The sequence below is a fragment of the Pleurodeles waltl genome, chromosome 6 (genome assembly GCF_031143425.1).
Source record: "Pleurodeles waltl isolate 20211129_DDA chromosome 6, aPleWal1.hap1.20221129, whole genome shotgun sequence".
Taxonomy (NCBI): domain Eukaryota; kingdom Metazoa; phylum Chordata; class Amphibia; order Caudata; family Salamandridae; genus Pleurodeles; species Pleurodeles waltl.
In genome coordinates this window covers 1,011,356,451-1,011,377,068 of record NC_090445.1, presented here as the reverse complement: position 1 = coordinate 1,011,377,068, position 20,618 = coordinate 1,011,356,451, and the positions used below count along the sequence as shown (strand labels likewise).

The window sequence follows — 20,618 nt, the reverse complement described above, 5'->3', positions numbered from 1 at the left end:
AGTCTCCCCCTCAAGGAGAGTGTCTGGGACAGACCAGGACTGACCTAGATCTTGTGAGGAGGAAGGAATTGCCTTTGAAGTTTGCCTGCCTCAAAGGCCAGAACTAGTATAAGTAGTGGACCCAAAACCCCAGACTTTTTTAACACTTCTGGATCAAGAGGAACCTTTGCCAAGGAAAAGACCTGAAAAGCTGGAGGAGTACTGCTCGTTTGCTGTTTATGCTTTGCTGGGATTGGCCTACAGTTGCTACTTCTGCCTTAAAGAGTACAAAAACTTGACTTTGCTTTGTATCTTGCTTGAGAAGTTTCTCCAAGGGCTTGAAGTAGAGCTTGCCTCCTGTTGGAAGTCTCAGGGATATCAAAGACTTCAAATTCATCTGCCTACTGCACAGGGAACTGTGTGTTTTGTCCTGCAACAGAAGACAAACCACCACACCGCTCTCAACAATGCTGCTGCCTGCACCATGACCTGATGACAGCGCATGGAGCCGTGCCCTGCTACGCACTGCAACACTGGTCTCACCGCCACCACCACCTGACACCGTCACCGAGCCACTGCCTGTGGGCCCCGCACTCAGTATCGCCTAGCTCACATTGCAGCCTTGAAATCTCCGACGACAACGGTCTACACAGAGACTGATGCCACTGTATGCACCGTGGCCTGAGGACACTGCTTGTGAGGTACACAAAGCACTGTCCAGCTCCGCACCACAGACCTTGTCTACCGATGCCAGCGCCATCGAATCCATGCTCGTCACAGACACCCCTGTCTGCACCTCGATGCGTGGGTACCTCACGGAACCCGCCTCGCATCTTACTGCCACCATGACAGCATTTCAGCAACAACAGCACGGCTGCCTGCACCCCAACCTGGAGACACTGCATGTGGCACCGCCCTGCTTCACACTGCATCCGTGATCTCACCGAAGCTGCCGGACACTGTCACCGAGCTGCTGCCTGCAACGTGACTTGTGGACAATGCACGTCGCATCATCTCACTTAGCACCGCAGCCCCGACCCCATCAATGTCAGCGCTCCTGACTTTATCCTCAGCCCAAAGCTCGATCTGCAACATGTGTGACTTCAAGGGCCTGACCACTGCCTGCACCGACTTCCGAAACTGACGCCCACCAATGCTTGCCAATGCCAGCGATGTCGCACTCAGGATCTCATCACGAGGATCACGACACCCTGCAGTTCCAAGGTACTGTTTGCGTGTCTTCCCGACACTGTAGCTTGCCCGCTTCCCTGTGGTCCGCCTGAACTGTTGGATTTTTTTGTTCATGACACCCCAGATGGAGCTACCAACTTCAAGGAACTGTATTTTTAAGTTAATTCTTACAAAAGTCATATCTTTATTACTGTATGGTAGATTTTTCTCGTTTTGGTCTTGTTTTACATAGATAAATATTGGCTATTTTTCTAAAACTGGTGAGGTGTCCCTTTGTAATGTTTTCTCTGTATTACTGTGTGTTATGTGCAAATGCTTTACACATTGCTTCTGAGATAAGCCTGACTGCTCATACCCAGCTACCACTGGGGTGAGCAGGGGTTACCTGGGCTGGGTGTCTCCCTTACCCTGACTAGAGTGAGGGCCCCTACTTGGACAGGGTGTAAACTGACTGTCAACTGGAGACCCCATTTCTAACACTTGATATCAGCAATAGTAGCTTTTGTTACTTTCTGTTTCTGAAACTAGATTATTACATTATCTGTCATGCAGAATTGAGTCAGATTCCTCAAATTCTTATAAATGTTGGGTGACCTCCCCTTACATGGTCTTAGAAATGGATGTGTAATTCACAGGCTCCTGGAGATTGACAATATTTTCCTGATGAGGAAGGCTGCAGATATATCTTGGAAAAAGGACGGATGCAGGTAAGGCATGTCCTAAAAGTATTTGGAAATTTAGAAGACATGAGAAAACTCTGCTCTTCTAGATGTGATTGATTATTCTTTAGTATTAATTCACAGGCCAAGCAAAGTGTCAGTAAAATTACATGACCTAATTTACTTAACTAGTCAACATGAGATTGTACTTTCCATTGATGCTGAAACACAATTTATTATCATTATTTTGATTACAAAAAACAAATGTTAAACATTTTATTCAGTGGTTACTGAAATTGTCTTGTTTAGATCAACTCTATCCATGAACTGTTAAAAATCTCTCAATAAATAGTGTCACAAGAGGCCAAACATAATCAGGACGATTTCAATCAAAGACATTGTTGGTTCCCTGGAAACTTTTTCTAGCAAAATCTCAACAAAATTCAAATCAAAACTGAGGGAGAGGTACGTACATCACTGGAGATAATACATGAAAAGCCACCTGTTGAGTTATATGTATTATAATGTTACTTGTAACTTTATGTTTTGTGTTGGAATGGGTTTGCATTGTGGCATTCTTTTATGTTCTGATGTAAACCCATTTCAATTCCTAGTAGAGAATGTTGACTTTTGGTTGCAGGTGAGAGGCAGTTGATGAACATCCTCCCATCAGGATGGCAGTGGAGAGACGTGGCTCTTTTCCAATGCTGCTTTTCTTTGCATCAATAAAACTCCACGCAAAACCTTTCTCTTCGTGGACTTCGTTTTCTCTGCCGACCCTATACTACATTTGGTACTAGGAGTGGGGCGCTCAAATCAAAGTGCAGGATTTTGTGTTGGATCTCGTTATCAACGCTTCATCATCAAAGAGCCACTGGTCTTTGCTTTCATCACACTTTCTGGATTTTGCTGTTTATCAGTCATTGGATATCTCAAGGTGCATAACCCTGACAGAATTCTGGCAAGTTCTACTGTTTTTAACTGTGCCACTTACCTTCAAACTTTGTCTCGTGCTGCTGCTTACGCTTGTTGTCCATGCATACAGATCTTGTATCTGAGAGCAAGTGAGGTGTTGACGCGCTACCTACGAGGCCCTATTTCCTTTAAAAACAAGTGTTTTACGACATTTGGACTACGTCTTCGGTGGCCATTTTGAAGGGTTGGTAAGGTTTCCTTTGAGTTTAATAGACATGGAAGGGTTTGTCACCGGCGTTACATTTGATTGGTCATACAACAATTTAGTAAATAAATTCTACGAGTCACTGCCACATTTTGCTCTTCAATTAACAAAGGATTTTGAATTCTACATTTCATCTCTGCAATTCATATTGTATCTTTGCATTTGAACTTTTTATTCAGATCTTTATAAAAAAAAGGAAGAAAGAAAAAAACTTTTCTCCTACATTGCAACAGAAGTTTTGCCATGGCGACGCATCAAAATGTCATTAATCCTCCACCGTTCTTATCAAAACCTGGTAAACCAGAAATACAATGGAAATGTTGGATGCATATTTTTGAAAACTATTTAGCAGCCATAGATGGTCTTTTGTATGAACCACCTAGGACATTTTCACTGTTGTTTAACCCCATCGCGGCCAGGCCTTTTCGTCCTCAGGTGTCAGGTCTTTTTTTGGCTATTTGGGGCAGTTCGCGCTTAGGCCCTCGTAAGCTAACCACGCTAAATTTGTGTCCTTTTTTTCCAACATCATAGAGATTCTAGAGGTACCCAGAGTTTGTGGGTTCCACTGAAAGAGACCAAGAAATTAGCGAAAATACAGTGAAAATTTCATTTTTTTTTTTTAAATAAAGGGCTGCAGAAGAAGGCTTGTGGGTTTTTCCCTGAAAATGGCATCAACAAAGGGTTTGTGGTGCTCAAATCACCATCTTCCCAGCTTTCATGAACAGGCAGACTTGAATCAGAAAACCCAATTTTTCTACAACATTTTGGCATTTTACTGGGACATACCCCATTCTTACTATTTTTTGTGCTTTCAGCCTCCTCACAGTTAGTGACAGAAATGGGTGTGAAACCAGTGCTGGATCCCAGAAAACTAAACATTTCTGAAAAGTAGACAAAATTCTGAATTTAGCAATGGGTAATTTGTGTTGATCCTGCAAGGGTTTCCTACAGAAAATAACAGCTGAAATAAAAACATATTGAAATTGAGATAAAAAAAGGCATTTTTCTCCACGTTTTACTTTTTCCTGCGATGTCAGATTTTTTAAAGCAATATACCGTTACATCTGCTAGACACTTCTGGTTGCGGGTATATATAGGGCTTTTAGGTTCACCAAGAACCCTAGATACCCAGAGCCAATAAAATGAGCGGCACCTTGCAGTGAGTTTTCATTCTATACCGGGGATACAGCAATTAATTTGCTGAAATATAAAGAGTGAAAAATAGGTATCAAGTAAACCTTTGTATTTCCAAAATGGGCACAAGATAAGGTGTTGAGAAGCAGTGGTTATTTGCACATCTCTGCATTCTGGGGTGCCCATACTAGCATGTGAATTACATGTCTTTTTTACACACCGTCTTACATTTCGAAGGGAAAAATGTAGAGAAAGACAAGGGGAAATAACACTTGTTTTGTTATTCTGTGTTCCCCCAAGTCTCCCGATAAAAATGGTGCATCACTTGTGTGGGGAGGCCTAGTGCCTGCGACAGGAAATGAACCAAAACACAACATGGACACATCCCATTTTCTCAAAGAAAACAGAGCTGTTTTTTGCAAAGTGTCTACCTGTGGACTTTGGCCTCTAGCTTACCCGGCACCTAAGGAAACCTACCAAACCTGTGCATTTTTTAAAACTAGACACCTAGAGGAATCCACGATGGGGTGTCTTCTGGGGATCCCACCAGATTCTGTTACCCAGAATGCTTTGCAAACCTCAAAATTTGGCTAAAAAATAACACTTTCTCCTCACATTTCGGTGACAGAAAGTTCTGAAATCTGAGAGGAGCCATAAATTTCCTTCCACCCAGCGTTCCCTCAAGTCTCCCGATAAAAATGATACCTCACTTATGTAGGTAGATCTAGTGCCCGCGACAGGAAATGCCCCACAACACAACATGCACACATCACATTTTCCCAAAGAAAACAGAGGTGTTTTTTGCAACGTGCCTACCTGTGGATTTTGACCTCCAGCTCAGCTGGCACCTTGGGAAACCAAGCAAACCTGCACATTTTTTTAAAAGTAGACACCTAGGGGAATCCAAGATAGGGTGACTTGTGGGGCTCTCGCCAGGTTCTGTTACCCAGAATCCTTTGCAAACCTCAAAATGTGGCTTAAAAAAACACTTTTTCCTCACATTTCGGTGACAGAAAGTTCTGGACTCTGAAAGGAGCCACAAATTACCTTCCACCCAGCATTCCCCCAAGTCTCCCGATAAAAATGATACCTCACTTGTGTGGGTAGGCCTAGTGCTCGCGTCAGGAAATTCCCCAAAACACAACGTGGACACATCACAAAGAAAACAGAGGTTTTTTTGCAAAGTGCCTACCTGTAGATTTTAGCCTCTAGCTCAGCCGGCACCTAGGGAAACTTACCAAACCTGTGCATTTTTTTAAAGTAGACACCTAGGGAAATCCAAGATCATGTGACTTGTGGGGCTCCCACCAGGTTCTGTTACCCAGAATCCTTTGCAAATCTCAAAATTTGGCTAAAAAAACACCTTTTCCACACATTTCGCCGACAGAAAGTTCTGGGATCTGAGAGGAGCCACAAATTTCTTCCCACCCAGCTTTCCCCCAAGTCTCCTTATAAAAAATTATATCTCACTTGTATGGGTGGGCCTAGTGCCCACGACAGGAAATGCCCCAAAACACAACGTGGACACATCAAATTTTCCCAAAGAAAACAGAGGTGTTTTTTGCAAAGTGTAAACCTGTGGATTTTGGCCTCTAGCTCAGCCGGCACCTAGAGAAACCTACCAAACCTGCACATTTTTTAAATCTAGACACCTAGCGGAATCCAAGATGGTGTGACTTGTGGGGCTCTCACCAGGTTTTGTTACTTAGAATCCTTTGCAAACCTCAAAATGTGGCCCAAAAAACACTCACATTTCAGTGACAGAAAGTCCTGGAATCTGAGAGGAGCCCCAAATTTCCTTCCACCCAGCATTCCTCCCAGTCTCTCAACAAAAATGATACCTCACTTGTGTGGGTAGGCCTAGTGCCCGCGACAGGAAATGCCCCAAAACACAATGTGGCCACATCACATTTTCCCAAAGAAAACAGTGGTGTTTTTTGCAAAGTGCCTACCTGTGGATGTTGGCCTCTAACTCAGCCGGCACCTAGGGAAACCTACCAAACCTGTGCATTTTGGAAAAGTAGACACCTAGGGGAATCCAAGATGGGGCGATTTGTGGGGCTCTCACCAGGTTCTGTTACCCAGAAACCTTTGCAAACCTCACAATTTGGCTAAAAAAACACTTTGTCCTCACATTTCGGTGACAGAAAGTTCTGGAATCTGAGAGGAGCCACAAAGGTCCTTCCTCCCAGCGTACTCCTAAGTCTTCCAATAAAAATGATACCTCACTTGTGTGGGTAGGCCTAGTGCCCGCAACAGGAAATGCTCCAAAACACAACGTGGACACATCACATTTTCCCAAAGAAAACAGAGCTGTTTTTTGCAAAGTGTCAACATGTGAATTTTGGCCTCTAGCTCAGCCGGCACCTAGGGAAACCTACCAAACCTGTGCATTTTGGAAAACTGGACACCTACGGTAATCCAAGATGGGGTGACTTGTGGAGCTCTCAGCAGGTTCTGTTACCCAGAATCCTTTGCAACCCACAAAATGTGGCTAAAAAACACTTTTTCCTCACATTTCGATGACAGAAAGTTCTGGAATCTGAGAGGAGCCACAAACTTTCTTCCACCCGTTGTTCCCCCAAGTCTCCTGATAAAAATTATACTTCACTTGTGTGGGTAGGCCTAGTGCCCGTGACAGGAAATGCCCCAAAACACAACGTTGACACATCACATTTTCCCAAAGAAAACAGAGCTGTTTTTTGCAAAGTGCCTACCTATGGATTTTTCCTTCTAGCTCAGCCCGCAACTAGGGAAACCTACCAAACCTCTGCATTTTTTAAAACTAGACACCTGAGGGAATCCAAGATGGGGTGAGTTGTGGGGCTCTCACCAGGTTTTGTTACTCAGAATTCTTTGCAAACCTCAAAATCTGGCTAAAAAAACACTTTTTCCTCACATTTCGGTGACAGAAAGTTCTGGAATCTGAGAGGAGCCAAAAATTTCCTTCCACCCTGCATTCCCCCAAGTCTCCCAATAAAATGATGATACCTTACTTGTGTGGGTAGGCCTAGTGCCCGCGACAGGAAATGCCCCAAAACACAATGTGGCCACATCACATTTTCCCAAAAAAAGCAGAGGTGTTTTTTTGCAAAGTGCCTACCTGTGGATTTTGGCCTCTAGCTCAGCCGGCACCTAGGGAAACCTACCAAAGCTGTGCATTTTGGAAAAGTAGACACCTAGGGGAATCCAAGATGGGGTGACTTGTGGGGCTCTCAGCAGGTTATGTTACCCAGAATCCTTTGCAAACCTCACAATTTGGCAAAAAAAACTTTGTCCTCACATTTCGGTGACAGAGTGTTATGGAATCTGAGAGGAGCCACAAATTTCCTTTCACCCAGCATTTTCTCAAGTGTCCTGATAAAAATTATACCTCACTTTTGTGGGTAGGCTTAGTGCCCGCGAGAGGAAATGCCCCAAAACACAACGTGGACACATCACATTTTCCCAAAGAAAACAGATGTGTTTTTTCCAAAGTGCCTACCTGTGGATTTTGGCCTCTAGCTCAGCCGGCACCTAGGGAAACCTACCAAACCTGTGCATTTTGGAAAAGTAGACACCTAGGGGAATCTAGGATGGGCTGACTTGTGGGGCTCTCAGTAGGTTCTGTTACCCAGAATCCTCAGCAAACCTCAATATTTGGCTAAAAAAACACTTTTTCCTCACATTTTGGTGACAGAAAGTTCTGTAATATGAGAGGAGCCACAAATTTCCTTCCACCCAGCATTCCCCCAAGTCTCCTGATAAAAATGATACCTCACTTGTGTGGGGGCCCAGGTGCCTGCAACAGAAAAAGGCCAAAAACCTTTACAGATTGAGGGGATAGCAACGCGAGTTGATAAGCACATATGTTTTTTTATACATCTTTAGGCTGAATCTGCTTTGGAGACCCACACAACGGAGGTATCATTTTACTTGGGAGACAGAGGGGAATGCTGAGGAGTAGGAATTTTGCACCGGAGCGGTGATCCTACAAAGAAAAGTCAGGAAAATATGCTTTTTTAAGCAACTTTTGAGGTTTGCAGAGGAGTCTGGGTATACAAATGTTGGGGGATCCACGCAAACCATACCTCCCTGGACTCCTTGGGGTGTCTGGTTTTAAAAAAATGTCTGGCCGAACCCGGGACCAAAAACATAGGTGCCACCCCCCCCCAAACCCAGGTAGTTTTGTAATATATCATTTTGATGTGCCTATGTACTTCTCTGATGTTCAAAACACTAAAATTGTGAAAAGAAATGCATTTAGGTTATGTTAAAAAGACTCCACACCCACCAACCAAGTTTGTGGCATGCTTCATCATCGGGGTCCCACCTGAGACACCTAGCGTGTCACAGGTGTGCTGCGCGCCTGATTACAGAGGAGCAGGTTTTGTCATTTTTACCACACATACTGATTGGATTTGGCACGAGGGTGAGTGATGGTTCAGTAGATCAAATTTTATTAACAAGACATTTCACAAAAGTGAAATGCACTGTTAATAACTGAAAGGCCAAAAAACTGAACCAATGTCTCACAGCTCGTGAGCTGTAAAGCTGTGTCAAGGCACCAACCGTTTTACAGTCCATTCACAAACCTTTCACACATGACATGCACAAGACCATTCACACCGCCAGCCACGGGCCTAGCACATTGCAACACTCACATCGACAGACAGCGCCATTAAAGGGCCCATACGCCCACATGCCTGATACAGCAGTCACACTAGCTGATGGGAGTGTGTTGGCTGACGTTTGGCTGGCACCGCCAGCCAAGCGCCACTTCACGCACAGCACCAGCCAAGCGCCACCCCACGCACACCACCAGCCAAGCACCACCCCATGCACTCCGTCATCACTTTTTTTTTGTTTATAAACAACAAAGAAACCACTAACTAATTATAAAATAAGTACAAAACTACAAACACAAAAGCTCTAACTGAAAACATGAGAGAAATGTGAAACTGAACATCTGAAAATATAAAACAGGCAGTTTACGCTCACAATATTTCTCCCAAACAAGTTTTGGTGTGGTAAATCCTGAAACAGCCGGCCACACACAGCACACGCTTTTAAGGGCAATCGGGGCAGTACATCCAGCTCTCCCTCCGGATAACTCTTTGGGCACATACTCTACATTTCTTAGTGGGCACGCCTTTTTTTGGGAGTGGGAGGAATGTGCTCTGTAAAGTGGCGATCTTTCAATCTAGCCACATCCTCCACCACTGCTACTCTAGGAACTCTTGCCTGTTCCACCACAGTAAGGCTCTCTATCACTGACTCCTGAAATTTAACAAATTTCATCCTTGACTCAGGTGAATAATCCTTGAACACAATAAAAGCATTAAAAGTTGCCAAATGAAATAAATGTAGGGACAACTTTTTATACACACGTAAGACTTACGAAGAGCAGTGTAAGGTTCCAACCTCTGATCTACTTTATCAACACCACCCATGCGCTTATTGTAGTCCAAAATTCATGCAGGTTTGCGCACTTCGACAACCTGACCCCAAACAGTCACAGAGGAAGTACTCTCATCATGGATAGCAGACAGCATGTACACATCCCTCCTGTCTGAAAATTTCAGAGCTAGCAGCTCATTATTCCGCAAGGCACTGGACTGTCCCCTCTCAAGTTTTTTACAGACAAGCTCCCTTGGATAGCCTTTCTGGTTAGAACAGATTGTGCCACAAGCAACAGTGTCCACTCTAAACAACTCCTTGAACAACTGCACTCCAGTGTAGAAATTATTTACGTTCAAATGGTGACCTTTGTTGAACATTCGTCTACCAAGTTCCCACACAATTTTCTCGCTAACTCCAAAAGTGGGCAGACAGTCAGGGAGGTCAATACTGGAATCCCTACCAGTGTAGACCTGGAAATTATACACGTATCCTGTACTACTTTCTGACAGCATATACAATTTAATTCCATACCTTACTAGGAATGTACTGCTTAAAAAACAAACGTCCGTTGAACAGGACCAAAGACTCGTCCACACTTATCTCTTTGCCTGGAACATACACCTCTGAAAACCGATCTACAAAATGATCAAGGACAGGCCTAACCTTAAAAAGATGGTCACAACCAGGTTGATCTTGTGGCAAGGCTAAAGCACTGTCTACAAAATGCTGCATACAAAGAAGCAAATAGCGATTACGAGTCATAGATGCAGGAAATAGAAGCCTGCGATTGTGGAGAGGAATCCATTGAAAGCAGGCACAGGGGGAAAGAAAAAACTCTTTCCTTTCCCCCTGTGTCTGTTTTCCCCCCAAAACCCCTAAAAAGAGAATGACTCACCAGTTTGAGGTCCTTTCTCTCTACGCGCTGAAAGCAAATGGCTTCCAGCTCGTCTTCTGCAGCTTCTGATGACGTCGGCGCGGTGTGAGCGTGCTGACGTCATCTGATTGCTGAGGGGGTGGTTCGGGGTGGATTCCCCTTCCATCCCTGACTGGGGTGTGTGGGAGGGAGCCGCTGGGGGGAGCACTAGTGCTCCCCTCATTGGCCGGATGCAGGACCACCTGCAGCACCTTAGGGGTTAATCATTTAGGAGTGGCTGGCCAGAATGTGTTTGACAGCCTTCCTCAGATACCCATTCCCAGCGGTGATGGCATATGGAAAGTCTATTCTGAAGCCATAGAAAGATTGAAAAAACAGTTTCTGAAGAGATTAGCGTGCTTTTAGAAAGGCATAGTTTCTTCAAATGCAAACAACCCAGCGATGAATCAGTGAAGAAATATATTGCAGTGTTACCAAGTTTAGCAGCACCATGTGAATTTGAGAATTCCGTAGACACCTACATCAGGGATCAGTTTGTTTTCAACTGTTTTTAAAAGAAATGCAGGAAAGGTTGCTTACTTGTAGGAACCCTTCTCTTTCAGAAGTTATTGACATTGCTAAAAGCATTGAAAGATCTATAGTTTCCGCACAAGCTTTTATTAATCAGGACAGACTCACCTGTGTCATGTATTTCAGATGACTATACAAACGCAACTATAAGAAATGTAAAAGAAAAAAAATCATTTGCTACAGATGTGGATCGCAAAATCATCTAGGGAACTATTCCTCATGTCCAGCTATTGGCAAGAAATGCATGAAGTGCAAGAAAATTGGCCATTTTCAAGTTGTTTGTAGATCTCAGTCCTCAAGCTCAAATGTTAGGATACATAATGTTGATGTCAGAAGTCTTCAATACATTACTAATAGTTCTGATACTCAAATTCATAATTGTTCTGACAGATTTACTAATGTAGTTCTTACTATTGGTAATGATCAGTCACATATCAGTATTAAGGTTCCTATTTGTCAAGCTGTGATTGATGGTAAGTCTCTATTAGCCATGGCTGATTTGGGGGCGCCTCTCACCATATTGCCTGACAGTACATTTTATTCTCTATGGCCGATGACTTTTAAACTGGAAAACCCAGACATTTGTCCCAAAGCATATGGCGACAAAGAGATTGAATTGCTTGGCTATTTCTATTCATGTTTACAAATACTTGGCAGAGGTATTTGGACCAAAATTTATGTTGCTGTTAATGGGAGGTACATTGTAGGTTGGATGGATTTGGCCAAGTTTAGAATTCATCTCAGACCTGGACAGGATGATCCTATTGCACTAGGAGAAATACCTGTGTTGTCTATTGAAACACATGCTGATGTACTTCCTTCTATGATTTTCAAATTCCCAATTGTTTTCAAATCTGAGATAGGCACTGTTTTAGGATTCGAACACTGAATCAACCTGAAACCTAATGCCAAGCCAATTTCTCACAAAGTGAGACCTGTGCCTATTAGTGTTCAAGAAGATTTGAAAAAATTACTAGAAAATTTGGAACAAGAGGGAATTATAACTCCCACTGAATCTGAATGGGTTTCTCCCATTGTTCTTGCTAAAACAAACCGGGAGAGCGTCACTTGTGTGTAGACCTTAGGTCTCTTAATAATAATATCCTTGTTGCTTGTCATCCTTTGACCCGGATACATGAAATGTTTGCCAATATAGGAGAATCAACGTTTTTTTCAGTTATTAATTTACATGCTGCTTATCATCAGATAACTTTGAATGCTGAATCCCAAGAGCTCACTACATTCATTACACCTTTTGGGGCGTACACGTCTTTAAGGTTACCTTTTGGGCTTGCCTCAGCAGCGAGTGTCTTCCAGAGGGTGATGGATATTCTGTTTAGAGGTTTACAAAATGTTCAAGCATTGCAAGATGATATTCTTATTTTCATGGAAACCAAAAATGAACACCTTTACTGTTTTGGAGAAAGTGCTTGCTATTCTTAATGATAGAGGGATCACTATCAGGCCAGAAAAAGGCAAATTTCTGGCACAACAAATTGATTATCTTGGTCATTCCGTTTCCCCTGAAGGCATCAAGCCAAAGTTCTGCAATGTGGAAGCCATACTTAAAGCTCCAGCACCCACTGACAAAGATACACTAAAGTCGTTTTTGGGTTTATGCGAATACTATTCTCGTTTTGTTCCCAACTATGCCTCCACAGTTCAACCTATGAGAAATTTACTCAAGAAGGGTGCAAAATTCACATGGTCTACAGATGTGAAGTTGGCCTTTATCACTACCAAGAATTTAGTAGTCAAAGCTCCGGCTTTGACTCCCTTCATTCATGGTCAAAAATGTTTCATTAATGTGGATGCTAGCATGAAAGGTGAAGGAGCTGTATTTGGTCGGAAACTCAATTGCAAGCAGAACCTGAGAAAAATTCTAGAACAATTGAAAGAGAAGCTTTATCCTGTGTCTGGGCTGTCCAGAAGTTTAAAACATACTTATGGGGAAACTCTTTTGAGTTATACACTGATCATAAACCTCTAGTGTATTTGCTTACAGGGTGATGGTTTAGGCAAAGCCTCTGCTCACCTTGTGCGTTAACTCTGTAAGCTGCAAGAATATGATTTCACCATTCATTACATTTAAGGTGGGAAAAAACGTTAGTGCTGATTGTCTTTCACACTTATCAGATGATGTCAGTGAAGAATATGAATGTGTTGTTGCTACCATTGATGCTGTGTCAGAGCTCCATGGAGCTGTGTCTGAAAAACAATGGTTGGAAGCCATGTCTCAAAATGATATCTTAATGAAGGTTTTAAATTTCACACTAAAAGGTTGGCCACCTATTCATAGTCTGGAGAATTCTATGAGCACTTATGTTCAAATTTCAGCAGAGCTTTCTTGTGAGAATGGCATTTGCACTAGAGGTGGGTGTTTATTCCTCCTAGTGGATTGAGAGGAAAGTTAATTACCTTAGCGCATAAAGGTCATTTAGGTATTACTGCTACTTCCAAGAAAATTAGGGACACAATTGGTGGCCTGACATTAATAGTCAAGTTGCTTCATTTATTAATTTGTGTCCACAGTGCATAGTTTCTGACACACATTTGAAAACAGTTGAGAAACGTATTCATCCTGTTCCGTTACCTGATCAACCATGGAGGAAAGTTGCGTTGGACTTCATGGGTCCATTTGGGTTACTTTCATCTGACAACAGGTTTCTAATTGTACTTGTTGACTACTATTCTAAATGGATTTACTATTCATTTGTGGAGTCAGCTAACACTAAGGCGGCCATTCTGGCTTTCCCGCTGGGCCGGCGGGCGACCGCCAAAAGGCCGCCCGCCGGCCCAGCGGGAAAGCCCCTGCAAAATAGAAGCCGTCTCCGAATGGAGCCGGCGGTGTTGCAGGGGTGCGACGGGTGCAGTAGCACCCGTCGCGATTTTCACTGTCTGCAAAGCAGATAGTGAAAATCTTCATGGGGCCCTGTTAGGGGGCCCCTGCATTGCCCATGCCAGTGGCATGGGCAGTGCAGGGGCCCCCAGGGGCCCCACGACATCCGTTCCCGCCATCCTGGTTCTGGCGGTGTAAACCGCTAGAAACAGGCTGGCGGGAAGGGGGGTCGGAATCCCCATGGCGGCGCTGCAAGCAGCGCCGCCATGGAGGATTCCCTGGGCCAGGGGAAAACCGGCGGGAAACCGCCGGTTCCCCTTTTCTGACCGCGGCCTTACCGCCGCGGCCAGAATGGCCCTGGAAGCACCGCCAGCCTGTTGGCGGTGCTTCCGTTGCCCTCCACCCTGGCGGTCATAGACCGCCAGGGTTGGAATGAGGGCCCAAATCTGTTACTCATTTTCTTGAAAATGTTTTTTCTATGGAGGGAGTTCCTAAAGAAATAGGAACATATAACGGTACTCATTTCATTTCCAATGAAATTAGATCATTTATTGTAAAACATGACATTTAACATCTTCAAGTAGCCTTATATAGCCCTTCTGCTAATGGTTTAGTAGAGAGGGTAAATCGTTTTCTCAAGGAAGGTATTCAGTCTGCTCTTTCTTCAGGCGTAGAGGTGATGAGGTTTCTGAAAAACAAAATTAATGCTTACCATTCCACACCTCATTGCACAACAGGTGTGTCTCCTTTTGAATTGCTAAGGGGGAGGAAATGTGTGTTAAATGTTTTTCCCAATTGGTTAGATCATATACATAAATTCCCTGAATAAACGTAGGTTAGGCCACATATCCGAAGCACAAAGGGAAATTTATAACAAAATCTGTACGGCGTTAGGGGATGATTCCATCGTTTTTGAGGTAGAGGGTAATAAGAAAGATGGAAATCAGACAGCTTCTGATTTCGTTAGTCAATTTTGCTGACAAAAATGTAAATGTTAACAGTTCCACTTCTTTCTTTTCACAGGACTCCATTGCAACAAAGAGGGTTTCCAAATTGCCCATATGACTGTTGGATTATGATCTTGATTAATTTGTGTAAGAGAGGGAAATGATGTAGCGTTATATGTATTATAATGTTATTTGTAATTTTATTGGAGTGGGTTTGCATAGTGGCATGTTCTGATGTAAACCCGTTCCAATTACTTGTAGAGAATGTTGACTTTTGGGTGCCAGGTGAAAGGCAATTGATGAACAGCCTCTCATCTGGATGGCAGTGAAGAGCCGTGGCCCTTTTCCTATGCTGCTTTTCTTTGGATCAACAAAATTCCACGTAAAATCTTTCACTTCATGGACTTCATTTTCTCTGCCGACCCCATACTACACCACCCTCTATGAACAGTGAATTCTCTTCAGTTGAAGTGATATCCATTTTTAATATTATAAATATTGTGAAGGCTTTCTCTATTGTTCTACGCCCAAGTTCATACTTGCAGCTTGAAAAATATAGACCTGTTTGCAAAAGATGCGTGTCTGATCTTAAATACCTTAGTCTAAGGAATCATATCGCCAATAAACTAAAACAGGCTTTTGTGCTCTCTCTCTTGAATAAGGTGTGCTGGACTCCATTGTGCAGACTAACTATCTATCTCTGCCCTGCATTCTTTGACCTAAATAGTAAAATCAGTGGTTACATCTCAACTACAATATGTCTTGCATCTGATACCATATTGTTGGATTTCTAGTCTGGTTTCTGTCCACACAGAGGAGAGAAGTTGGACATCTTTGAAAAGCCAGAGCAAGAGTGAGAGGCAGTGTAATAGACTTTACACACTTAGCGCCTGATTCACGAAGGTAAACTTAGACCAAAAGTCTCAGTTCATAACTTTCAGTATTCACAATGGTAAGTTACGAGTTGTATCTTTATATCAGCACTGGGGGTGGAATCTCTGCCCTTGGGGTGGAACCTCTACCCTGAGTGCAGAGATTCCACTCTGCACCCAGAGGGGAATCTCTGCCACTCGAGTGGAATCCCCATACTCGCGGTAGATCTCGGCCTCAAGTGAGGTGGATCTTCCCCGAATGCAGACATAAAGATACTAATCATAACTTACTTTTGTGAATACCGAAAAGTTATAAAGTTATACTTTTGGTCTAAACGTAGACCAAAATCTAACTTTAACTTTGTGACCAAGGCCCCAGATCTTTAAGTGGGCATTGACACTAGAGACCATTGTCTCCCTGTTGCTTGAATGCAAAAGTGGGGAATGAAAAAAAGTCCAGGATTAGTTAAAATCTTGTGTGACTAATTGCTGACAACAAGACGTACACCAACAACATTATTGCTCTAACTACCACCCTGTAAATAGTGGGGTACCCTAGGGCTCAAGCCTATCTTCATTTCTATTTAAGAAGTATATGACCAACTTGGGTGGCTTATTTAAGGTACATGGCTGGCAGCAGTAGATATGTGCAGATGATATTCATATTCTTCTAGAACTGAATGACAGTGTGCCAGGTTCAAGTGACAGATGCCAGAAATTGGATGACACACCATATGTTTGGAAAAATTAGGTCCTTGAATTTGTTTCCCATAGATCATTTCTAACATCTTTCAGCCTGTCTGTACCGTTGGGTCCACATTCTGAACCAGAAGGAATGTGGTGGTCATTTTTGTTCTGACCAAACTTTTACTGCACAAATTCCCTCAGTGGTGAAGATAACACAGTATTGCCTATATAATATTGCCGAACTTTCCCCAATGCTAGGTATCAAAATAGAATAATGTTAGTAGAAGGTGCTGTCTTCTCCAGGGTGTTCTATTGCTTGGCCATTGATCTGAATGCACATAAACATTATACCACATGGCTACAGGCAGTACAAAATAGAGCTATTAGAATCACCTTTGGACTTTCTAAATTTGATCATATCTCAAGTTTGCGTAAATATGTAAATTGACCTTGTGAAACAGCCCAAATTAATATGCCAATGTTGTGCTTTAGCATGTGTCTTACCGCACACTATTTCACCAATTGTTTCACATTTGCATGTTCTCAAAAGTCACTGTGCTCAGCATCACATCTCAATCTTGCTATTCTGAGATGGCAGAAATCAAAATGTAGATGGATATGTGTGACTATCACACAAGCTATGATGTGAAATCAATTGGCATTTTCAAATTTGATACCTACATCTCAGAGATTCAAAGCTGCACTGAAAACATTGTCAGGATAAAGTTAATACTGCATTATTTTTCAACTTTTGTTTTATCTACTTGTTCAATAACTGTTGTTTTATTCATTAATTGCTTTAACATTGCCCAGAAACTGTTGTTCTCCTAGGGCAGGTTTGTCCTAAATAAATAAATGAAACAAAATACTTAAACTATATAAATCAGTATTATGCCACAAAGTGTAACTTGATAAATACAGCCCTGTTAAAAATGTCTTTCTGGAATAACCATATGTGAAGCAAATCATCAAAGTATTGATTATCTAGTTATATAGTAATAATCAAATACACTGTTATGTTGCATACGTAGGGCCAGATTTACAAAGCCCTAGCGCTACAGCAGCATCACATTTTGTGTCGCTCTGGTGGTGTTAACCACTTCTTCATATTTACAAGTAGGTGTATCACCACTTTTTGTGGTTTTACACCTCCTTATAAATATGGCCCCCTCCAACGCAGTTTTCTGCATCAGAGGGGCATGCAATGGATGTTGCAGTGGATGTTCCACTGCAACATCCATTGCTTTCAACACTGCCCGGGATTTACAAGCAGATGTCATTCTGAGGCAGTGCCAACATCTAACATTACCCCACGGGTGGCGTTAGCATGGCACAATGAGGAGAAATACTTTTATTCCTCCTCGTTTCTTGCTTTTTCTATGTGTGCTGCATTTTGCAGCACACATTGAAGAAGCAAAATGCCATGGATGATTATGTATGTGCAGGAAGGGATACCTTCCTGCACATGAACAATCACACCCCTCAATGCAGACACCCTTGCTCTATGGTGCAAAGATGCCCTAGTTGGCTCAGGCTGCTTAATTTAGTGCCGGCGCAGGGGGAAATGCAGGGGTGTGCTGTATTCTTGTAAATACTGCACATCCCTGGGTATCAAAACTGACTCTGTGCTGCTAATTTGTGGCACAGTGCATTGTTGCACCAGTTTCTTTCAGTAAATCTGGCCCATACTATGGCCCTCATTCTGACCCTGGCGGTCTTTGACCGCCAGGGCGGAGGACCGCGGGAGCACCGCCGACAGGCCGGCGGTGCTCCAATGGGGATTCCGACCGCGGCGGTAAAGCCGCGGTCGGACCGGCACGACTGGCGGGGTCCCGCCAGTGTACCGCGGCCCCATTGAATCCTCCGCGGCGGCGCAGCTTGCTGCACCGCCGCGGGGATTCCGACCCCCCCTACCGCCATCCAGATCCCGGCGGTCGGACCGCCGAGATCCGGATGGCGGTAGGGGGGGTCACGGGGCCCCTGGGGGCCCCTGCAGTGCCCATGCCACTGGCATGGGCATTGCAGGGGCCCCCGTAAGAGGGCCCCTACATGTATTTCACTGTCTGATGCGCAGACAGTGAAATACGCGACGGGTGCAACTGCACCCGTCACACAGCTTCCACTCCGCCGGCTCGATTCCGAGCCGGCTTCATCGTGGAAGCCTCTTTCCCGCTGGGCTGGCTGGCGGTCTGAAGGAGACCGCCCGCCAGCCCAGCGGGAAAGTCAGAATTACCGCCGCGGTCTTTCGACCGCGGAACGGTAACCTGACGGCGGGACTTTGGCGGGCGGCCTCCGCCGCCCGCCAAGGTCAGAATGAGGGCCTATATGTCTTTCCTCAGTTTTCAGTATAGCTCTGTGTTAAATATGGTGGTTATAAACTGGAGGTTACAGCATATTTTGCTCACATATTACTGAAGTTTATTTTCTCCTAAGTAGTTCTTAGGTGGGTTTGCTAATAGTTAATTTGAAATACCCAATCATGTTGTTTGATTGAATGCATAAGTTGTTGTTTTTCCTTGATAAATAGAAAGTTTACAAAAAAGTTGAATTTTTGTGTGATCATCTGTTTATGGTGCCACTTTCCTGTCATATGTACTTCTCGTGATGTCCATTTGTAGATTTTGGGTAATGAAGGCTTTTATGCTGCTGTTGTGTCTTTTGTAATTTTGCTCTTTTAAAGCACAATCGTTATTTTTTTTATCAAACAATGTGTAATCTTTGTATTTTTTTCTACCCGGAGTTTGGAATCATTGTTGAAAAGGTGAAGTCTGAATCGTTTATTTACAAGTCCTTTGTTCTCCATCAATGGTCATGCATGTGTTATGGGGTGATAGAACCTTATGGGTGTCTAGTTGCTCTCTTTGTGGTTGTTATTGACTTACAGTAACATTAACAGCAGCATATCAGCACTGTCACCCGTTTCGAGAAATGAGTTTGCAACTGGATACTGGGCTGAACCTCCTGTAGTCTGCTTCTTTGATTTTGCAGTGAACAGTCGAATGTGTAAACCTTTACTCAATTGTAAAATGCACTCAGTAATTGATAGAGCCTTTTTGTGATCCTGTGTGAGGTCCCTCATTGCTTTAAATCTCAACTTTCATTTAATGCTCACCTCCGGTTTATGCACACTGTTGACATAAGACAACCAGTTTACAGCTATAACAGAAATCCACTCAGTTGCATCTGAAAGCCCTTTAGGACTTTGCAGAAGTAGGTTGCTGATTAGCTTATGTTGCTAACTTGATGTATCTTTGACATTGCTCCAGTCGTACCAGCTTTTTCGAACGCAACAGTTTTTCAGCATTTTCAGAGTGTAAACCAAGTAAATGCTTCAACTTGAAGTATAGTATGTTCACATCTTTTTGTCAGAGGAGTTGTGGGCTAGATTACAACCATTTAAATCTTAGCTCTGCCCTCCTGAAGTAAAGTAACTAACTCAGTGCTAATTTAGGAAGCGGGAACTTTACTGTTGGTGCCTTATATCTGTTTCAGATCTTAAGAGATAGGTAATTATTACAGCAACTGTTTAGTGAAGAAGGAAGAGCTGTGAGGTGTGACACATTTGAACAGATCTTTTCAGTCCAGTCAAGAACTTATCTGAGCATTGTATTTAAGAAATTGGCTATCATGACTGCATTAAAATTAACATTGAACAAATAAACCTAAAGGAGTTTAGTTCAGTGCCTCTATATTCTTGGTTCTCATAGATGTATGTTACATATATAATAGTTCTTAATTTGTTTTAAAAAAAGCGCAGGGGAAAATACAGCTAGTTTTAGGGTTTTAGGGGTTTCTTTAGAGTTTGCGGACAGGGTATTCTGCCTCCTCTATTTAGAGTTACTTGGGCCATCACGTTTCTGCTGAACGAGCCACTACTGGCACTGCCAGTAGAAACCTTAGACCAAACATCCGACCTAGTTGGAGCAGTGAGTGTAAGAACCTCAGACCGTCCGCCATATTTAAAGCATGTGTTTTGACATGCTTTTTTCCTGTTAGTGTTAGTTAGAAAATGCAGTTTCTGGAGTGTTGAAAAATTTGCTAGAGAAAACCCAGGAAGCAGGTTTTACAGAAGGTGATGGTTTGATATAGGCACGACAATGTGGCAACACCAAACAGTCCCAACTGCTGCCATGGTCTGCCCACTTCATGAGTATACTTTATGACATCAATGTTCTAAAACTGACATGAAAGCGTTCAGAATAGGATGGTCCCACACTAAATTTGCCAGTCACAACAGTCATTCACTTTACCAAAAAAGTAATAAAATGACGGAATTTCTCTTTATTTCTAGTTAACAGATTAGC

General features: G+C 43.2%; 1 long non-coding RNA gene across 1 annotated transcript in view; it reads left to right on the top strand.

The window, feature by feature from the left end:
* The first annotated feature begins 1,734 nt into the window (after nt 1–1,734).
* Nucleotides 1,735–20,618, top strand: part of LOC138302071 (uncharacterized) — a 132,001-nt gene continuing 113,117 nt past the window's right edge. The window contains exon 1 of the long non-coding RNA XR_011205257.1: nt 1,735–1,877. This is a non-coding gene — a long non-coding RNA (uncharacterized lncRNA). The remainder of the gene's footprint in view (nt 1,878–20,618) is intronic.